The sequence below is a fragment of the Schistocerca cancellata genome, chromosome 2, assembly GCF_023864275.1.
Source record: "Schistocerca cancellata isolate TAMUIC-IGC-003103 chromosome 2, iqSchCanc2.1, whole genome shotgun sequence".
NCBI lineage: Eukaryota > Metazoa > Arthropoda > Insecta > Orthoptera > Acrididae > Schistocerca > Schistocerca cancellata.
Genome location: NC_064627.1, coordinates 657752827 through 657761229, shown reverse-complemented (window position 1 = coordinate 657761229; position 8403 = coordinate 657752827). Strand labels below are relative to the sequence as shown.

Genomic DNA, 8403 nt, shown 5'->3' with positions numbered 1-8403 from the left:
CAGAGGACGCGTACCATCAGCAACAGGGTCGTCATCCTGTGCAGACGTCCGATGGAGGCAGCTGTCAGAAGGATACAGCGTTGTCTCTTCCGTTTCCTTGGTGACTGTTGCTTCCTAACATGCCGTTCCATGTTGGACGGCGGGCAGTTGTCCGACATGTGGCCAGAAGGTAGAAAAGTGCAGGTCGGTACAGCTGCATGATCAACAACCATGGGGTTGGGACAGGCAGCTTGTGTCTGCTGACAGTCATCGTTCAATTGTACTGCCTCCGGCAGAAGTGTAGGAGAGACAGGTGAAACGTCCATTGCGTCGTCGAGGGGAGTTGACGCCGCTACCGATTGATCCAGAGGGGGTGCAGCTGGCAGCACCGCCGCAGACGCGTACGATAGAGGCAACACAGGAAGAGCGGCGTCTCAACCAGTCTACGTCAGGGACATTCAGAACGGACATGGCCTTCCTGGCCACAACCTGAACAGGTGCGCATCTGGTCATAGTATATGATGTCAACCCTGCATCCGGCAGTTACCGAGTAATAAGGCACTTGTTTCCGCAGCTCAGTTTTTATCCGACGGACACCATTGAGGACACGATATGTTTCGAACGTCTTCCAAGTTTCAACACCGTGAATGACGACGTTGCCATAAGGGTTAAAGGCAGTAACCACAACCTCCGACGGTATTTCGAAAACCCGCACCCTTCGGAGGCCAAAACCAGCGTGATCAAACACTACAATCCCTATATGTCCTTCTGAGTATCGGGAGTTGAGATCATTAGCGTGGCGCCGAACGACGTCGGCGCACAGCTCGTCATTCTCCAGTTTTATGTACACATTAGTACTGAGGATCGAAAATGAATTCCGAGAACATCTTGTGGCGGGAGGCGCATTTCGACCCTTAGAATATGTTCTTCTTGATACGACTTCGATCGTTTGTGATCCAGAGGAAAAGTTTATTTAATTGTGGCTTGGCGGTAATAAAACGCCATGATGGTTGATGGATTCGGACTCCGAGACAAGCCGCTACGCGGAAGTAAACAAACATGCGCTATCTCGCAAGCAATACAACAGGCGAGACGCAAACAAGGCGTGCGCGACTCCCTGCAGCGAAAGGTCGACTGAAACTCCTAGACCAAGAAATGCATTCAAATAAAGTCTTTCATTCTAAGCAACAGCGGCGAGGAACAGAACACCACCACCATTAAAAGCGTATGTTCACCATGGTAAACGACCACTTGTTGACACAAGTACGAGGTTGTCAAGAACTAGGTCCTATGGCAATGCTAGGACACGTAGAATCAAGGTTGCTGTCCCATTCGGAACCAATTTATTTACTAACTACTTGTTATTAAATAGTACTTTATAACATTTTACTGTCAATTAATACAATGGCATTTCCAGCAACCATTTCGGTTGAGGGTTTCCTTTTTCGTATTTTCTTTCGTGCACTGAAAGTGTAAAAATTTCGCACATTAACGAGAGATGCTTCAGTTCCTCGCCACCGGGCTAGGTTTTGAACTCCCCTCTCCTCCCCTCCCGTCGCGAGCAGTCAGAAAAACCACTAAATTAGTTCACACCTAATAAGGGTATATGTTTGGAATCCGTTTCCCCCACTTCATACTGAGAGCTGTCCGCCTGCTTACCTGGGTAGCAACGTGCTTTCCTCTCGTGCAGCGGGGCCCGGGTTCGATTCCCATCCAGGTTGGAGATGTTCTCCACTGGTGGACTGGGTGTTGTCCTTATCATCATTTCATCCTCATCACCGGCGCGCCTGTCCCCCACTGTGGCGTCGACTGCAATAAGACTTGCAGTTGGCGGCTGAACTACTCCGGATGGGGCTTCCCGGCCAACAATGCCATACGCTTATGTCCATTTTGTTTTAGTGAGTGGGGGGCAACATAGAACTGCTAACATTGTGCAAACGAATGTACAGTCACAACGAATAGATAAAATGGAAAGTTGTAAAATAAAACGAATATTTTCTACGTCAGACCGTGTCGTAAATTGTCGAAATACCGAGCTTATATTTATTTCGATCTAATTTCACCAGGAGAATAGTGTAGTTATTTGCGTCATCCTTAAGTTTAATCAAAGCTTCACAATTTGTTAGGCCACCCTCCTGTCGAACTATCAAACGATACTGTTTTCTGCTTGTGTTAGTGACAGGTTTCCCATCTGACTGAAAGACGATATCTTGAGACACTTCATGCTGCTCATAAAGAGAGGCTGTTTACAAACACATGGTGCATTGGAGTCAGATGATGACTGCTGTGATAAGAGCAGCTGATCGCAATCAGATGACGATTACTATGGTAAGGGTATCTGATCCATCGTAACAACTCATTGCAACGATAATCTTGAACAGAGCCCTCAGTAACTCGACTTGAATGGAGAACGCTCACTTTATGTGTTTGAAAGTATCCGCTGTACTAACTGCATTAGAAAGTGCTTAAACAGGGACTGAAGAGAACGCTATAGTAACAATACCGTCGTCGCCACAGGCAACTGAGTTAAATGAGATCAGAGACAGTGGAGACCCGAAGGATAATTGATCGCCGATTTTGGAAAGCTTCGCTTCAGAAAGTGGCACTGTGATCGCCGGATCTGTTTCCGAAGGCTTCAGAGAAGGATATTCGAATTTTCCCACATTATACTGATCCATCATACGATGTATTCGCTTTCAGTAGCAGTATCCACCATGAACGACGCACCTGATACGGAACGTTGCATTTCTCAGCAGTCAACGGGACACCGGCAGTATAACGACGGAGCAGCGTGACTGTTCCTGTCCCACAAGCAGATATCCTGTCTTTTTCAGTCACTTCACTCTTATACAGAGAATCTTCCTAATTACATGAGTACAAACTCTTGCAACTTTCAGAATGGAATGAAACATATTTTGTTGCCATTCGATGTTTATCACCAACCTACTCCAGTATACATGAAGGAATGTCGTACACAAATGAGTGATTATTCCTTGCGCCATGTAAGTGCTTCACGAGAGTAAGGCCTCAAATAAGATAGTATTATGCGAGACGTTGGTTACTTAGAGAAAAGGCAAATTTCGGTGTGGACGGGGCCTTACTCGGTTACTGTTGGTTGTTAAGTTTTTGTTTTGTTTTAATCATATACACTTTATTAGGAATCAGTTGCATATAAAATTGACAACAAGGAACAATTATAAAATTTGACTGTTAAGACAAAGTTTAAATAAGAATTCTGTAGACAAATTGCAATCACGGCTGAAGGCCTTATTGATCAGAATTCAAATTATTTGTCGGCTGAAGGCCCCAATCGTAATTACTTAAAACAATTTGATGGCTGGATGCATAGATAGCAAATTCTTACTAAAATATTATATAAAAGGACAATCCTATTAAGAGGCAATATCTAATTAAAAATTCTTAAGATAAAATTGCATTCACAGCTGAAGGCCTTATTGACAATCATCACAATCTGATCAAATCAAATGAGAAGTGGGCCTCAGACAGTGCTCCAAGGACCAGCCTGGGAAAGTCGCTCAATTTCGTAAACAATGAGACAGGCAGCCAAGAGTTGTAATCACTCAAACTACGAACTAGTGACAGTTTAAACGCCGACCAACGCTCTTTCAACATCTACCTAACGTCTGATAACCAACACAACGACGCAATAACCCGGCCAGGCGGAACCGGTGGACAGCACTGTGTCTTCTGAATCCGGTGTTAGAACATCCAGAAGCAGAAGGACCCACTATGTCCAAAAGAAATAACCGAACCACAATCAAGGAGGCTGTCGAATTACACGCCTTACCGGACAGCAGCGGCAAGGCGTGGAAAGATACATTGCCACGAAAATACGCTAACCTCCAGGGCAGGTATCTGAGGCATTAGCGGCCACTAGGCAGAAAAATACCACTGGTCGAACTTGATCGATAAACACAAGGAATTCAATGATTAATAATAAAAGGTGGAGGACGGCTAATTAATTTCGCCAACTCCAAACACTCCACTCGTTGCTCTTTGTCCCAGCGACCCTGCGAGCAGCAATGCATGAACAAACGGCATGATTTCAAAATAGTGGAGGTTTCACTAATGGGTTAATGTTCACTCAACTCAAATGTCCCGGGTCTCGTGGAGAACGATGTTGTCGCCCTCGCATCTACAGCCCCTCAATCCGGCAGTGCCTGCGTGCCGCCAGTGGTCCTGGTATGTCCTAGCACTGTCAGACCTCACTGCTGCTCCGTCCCAACCAAACTGCTCGACACACTCCGTCCTGGAAAACACTTGACGTCCTCCAAAGATCGTACCAGGAAACTATGTATCGATAACCGCTGGTGCTGCTATTTGCAGACAGACAACACTAGCAAACGTAGTGGCGTGAGTAAATGCGAGAAGAAAACGAGACGCCACTATCCCTATTATACGACGCAAACTCACCAACGGCACCAACGCGAGCCACACGGCTCATTATGATTGCTTCTTCTATTAGTTGCTAAACGCATTGAAGACCCTGAAGAATGGGTGTCAGCTTCTATGTTGAGAATAGTGACGTCCCTTGGAAGTACATGAATTGTTTCCTTGTGGAACTAGGATGCACAGTAAACACTTTGAGACAGTTCTTAGACAGGTGTAGCATCCACCTGTATGTTGTTGAGACCGTTTTCCAGGATTTTGTTTTTTATGATCGTAAAAATGGTGTCCAAAGAGACTTTCAGGGCTTGGTAGCTAATAATGCACATTATTCAGTGAACAGATCTGCTGCAGGCCGGAGTGGCCGAGCGGTTCTAGGCGCTACAGTCTGGAACCGCGAAACCGCTAGGGTCGCAGGTTCGAATCCTGCCTCGGGCATGGATGTGTGTGATGTCCTTAGGTTAGTTAGGTTTAAGTAGTTCTAAGTTCTAGGGGACTGATGACCTCAGCAGTTACGTCCCATAGTGCTCAGAGCCATTTGAACCATTTGAACAGATCTACTTTCAGTGATAAAATTCGTAACTCCGCTGCAGCTGATCAGGTTTCGTAGTTACAGATGTTTGAAATGTCTAGTAATATAATTATAAAATATTTTTGCTGGCTGGCACCAGGGACACTGAATCTTATGGGGCACTCTACAAACCCAGGCAGCTTGTAATAGCAATGTATGAAACAGAAACGAATAAAAGATTTATGTGAGGACTGTCACCTAATGATTTTTGTGAAAGGATGTTCTGTTCTACTGAAAGGAATTCAATCTCGTGAATCCGTTTGCATTAAAAACAACTAAACATATGCAATGTAAGTGTACTGGAGCAGAAAATGAACGTTAAAAGTCAATGCAACAGCAGTTGCAGCGGAACAGACCTATCTTACGTATTTGTGCTCCTTCTCTTATGGCCAGAATTTCAGCGTATCAATAAATCCTGTACTCCTTGATTCACAACGCTTTCGGTATTCTTTGTGTAGTTGTTTGCAGTATACCGAATACGCATGCTTGTCTATTTCTTTTCTTAAGAGGGTGGGAACGAAGTATAAAATTTCGGGCTCGTCCGGGATTTGAACCCGGGACCTCTCGCACCCTAAGCGAGAATCATACCCCTAGACCAACGAGCCATGCTGAAAACATGTTCGTGTGTGATGTAGAAAGCGCTCAAAGCGTGACCCACTTGCGTGCAACAGGCGGCCCGCTACCACTGCTGCTGCTGCTGCGGTCGCCAACACTGGCTGCCAGCTCAGCTGCGACGGGCGACGCTGCTCAGGTATGCTGTGCTGAGTCTGACCATCCCTACTTCAGAAAAGCAGGAAGTAACCATATGAGAGAGCAGTGAAAGGCGGTCAAGAAAAATATTTATGAGCTATGATGTGTGTCCCTTCAACTGAATCGTTTGTTTCTTACTACTTCTTCCTGTTGGTCATCATGTTTTCCTTATATCTTTCGGAACCTCAAGGAATGTATCCTCAGACATCGTGGGCCTCCAGGCCTGCGATCGGCAGCGACATAGCTACTGCCCTGGAAAGTGACCTGAACACTTGCCGAAGGTGGCCGCGTCGTCGTGTGTACACCCTGCGTACAGGGGGGAGCGTAGCAATAATGTACACTTCGGTATTCTTACAATTAGAGCTCTACAAAACGCCACACGTGCACACTTTTACAACATTTATTCACTGTGTTTTCGTCTGGAAAAAAAAGAACTGACCTGTCGCTTTCTTTCTCGTCACTTCACGTTAAAATTAATGTAGTGTACCTTTTTGGAGACTACGTTGTCTGGTTCGTAGGGCACTCGTTTTTTTGGTACCTGTTAAAACCAAATGTCATAAACAAAATAATTTTGCTTGTATTGCATTTATGCCAGACAAAAGCTGCGAAAACTTTAGAGACGTTGCTATTTTTCATAATTTATAAGATTCATCCATATCCCAAGAAATAAGAAAATAAACTGATTTTAATAAGTGATACTTAATTGGGGACCAAATTCCGCAACAAGTACCACTTAAAGTCAGTGTAAAAATACATTATAACAAAGTAACTTTGTACGATAGATCAACACGTAAAACGTCACACCCAAGCAAATAGTTTGTCAAGAAAATTTACATCAAAACTGGATGGCTTCTGCTCATTTCATCATTTTCAGCGTCTTCCTCTGGCAAAACTAATCAAATGTGCAGAAAAGTTATTATGTAAATATTCTTGACCGATACAATTAGCTTGGCTGTGTCGTTTTACGTTTTAACCTAACCGACTAAGATTTGTTTTAACGTCTACTTGAAAGCGGTACTTGTTACCGAAACCAGTCGTCAATTTATTTTATTTATTTATTTATTGTTCCGTGGGACCAAATTAAGGAGAAGTCTCCATGGTCATGGAACGAGTCAATACATGAAATTATAACACGATATTAGAAACAGAAAAAATGAAATATAAAAAAAAACATATTCAGGTGACAAGTCGTAGGTTTAAATGAAGACAATCAACAATATAACACTGGAATTTGCTTAATTTTTTAGCTCTTCCAGGAGCTCCTCGACAGAATAGAAGGAGTGACCCATGAGGAAACTCTTCAGTTTAGACTTAAAAGAGTTTGGGCTACTGCTAAGATTTTTGAGTTCTTGTGGTAGCTTATTGAAAATGGATGCAGCAGAATACTGCACTCCTTTCTGCACAAGAGTCAAGGAAGTGCATTCTACATGCAGATTTGATTTCCGCCTAGTATTAACTGAGTGAAAGCTGCTAACTCTTGGGAATAGGCTAATATTGCTAACAACAAACGACATTAAAGAAAATATATACTGTGAGGGCAATGTCAGAATTCCCAGATTTTTGAATAGGGGTCGACAAGAGGTTCTCGAACTTACACCACATATAGCTCGAACAGCCCGTTTCTGAGCCAAAAATACCCTTTTTGAATCAGAAGAATTACCCCAAAAAATAATACCATACGACATAAGCGTATGAAAATATGTGAAGTAGACTACTTTTCGTGTTGAAGTGTCACTTATTTCAGATACTGTTCTAATGGTAAATAAAGCAGCATTTAGCTTCTGAACAAGATCCTGGACATGGGCCTTCCACAACAGCTTACTATCTATCCGAACGCCTAGGAATTTGAACTGTTCCGTCTTGCTTATAATATGCCTATTCTGTCTGATCAAAATATCGGTTCTTGTTGAATTGTGAGTTAGAAACTGTAAAAACTGAGTCTTACTGTGATTTAGCATCAAATTGTTTTACAAAAGCCACGAACTTATTTCATGAACTACATTATTTGTTACTGTTTCCAAATTACACACAAGATCCTTCACTACCAAGCTGGTGTCATCAGCAAACAGAAATATTTTTGAATCACCTGTAATACTAGAAGGCATATCATTTATATAAATAAGAAACAGCAGTGGCCCCAGCACCGACCCTTGGGGAACGCCCCACTTAACAGTGCCCCATTGGGACTGAACATCACTACCACTCTCAATATTGCGGAGAATTACCCTCTGCTTTCTGTTCTTAAAGTAAGAGGCGAACCAATTGTAAGCTACTCCCCTTACTCCATAATGGTCCAACTTCTGCAGTAATATTTTGTGGTCAACACATTCAAAAGCCTTCGTTAAATCAAAGGAAACACCTAGCGTTCGCAAACTTTTGTTTAATCTGTCAAAAACCTCACAGAGAAAAGAGAATATAGCATTTTCAGTTGTTAAGCCATTTCTAAAACCAAACTGTACATTTGACAGCAAATTATGTGAATTTAAATGCTCCAGTAACCTTGTATATACAACCTTCTCGATAACTTTAGCAAACACCGATGGCATAGAAATAGGTCTAAAATTGTCAACATTATCAATGTCTCCCTTTTTATAAAGTGGTTTCACTACCGAGTACTTTAATCGGTCAGGAAACCGACCACTCCTAAAGGAAAAGTTACAGATATGGCTGAGAACTGGGCTAACATACATAGAACA

General features: G+C 43.1%; 1 non-coding gene across 1 annotated transcript; it reads right to left on the bottom strand.

The window, feature by feature from the left end:
- Nucleotides 1-5490: 5490 nt before the first annotated feature.
- Nucleotides 5491-5562, bottom strand: Trnap-agg (transfer RNA proline (anticodon AGG)). Its single transcript has one exon. It is a non-coding gene; the product is annotated as a tRNA-Pro (tRNA).
- Nucleotides 5563-8403: the final 2841 nt, after the last annotated feature.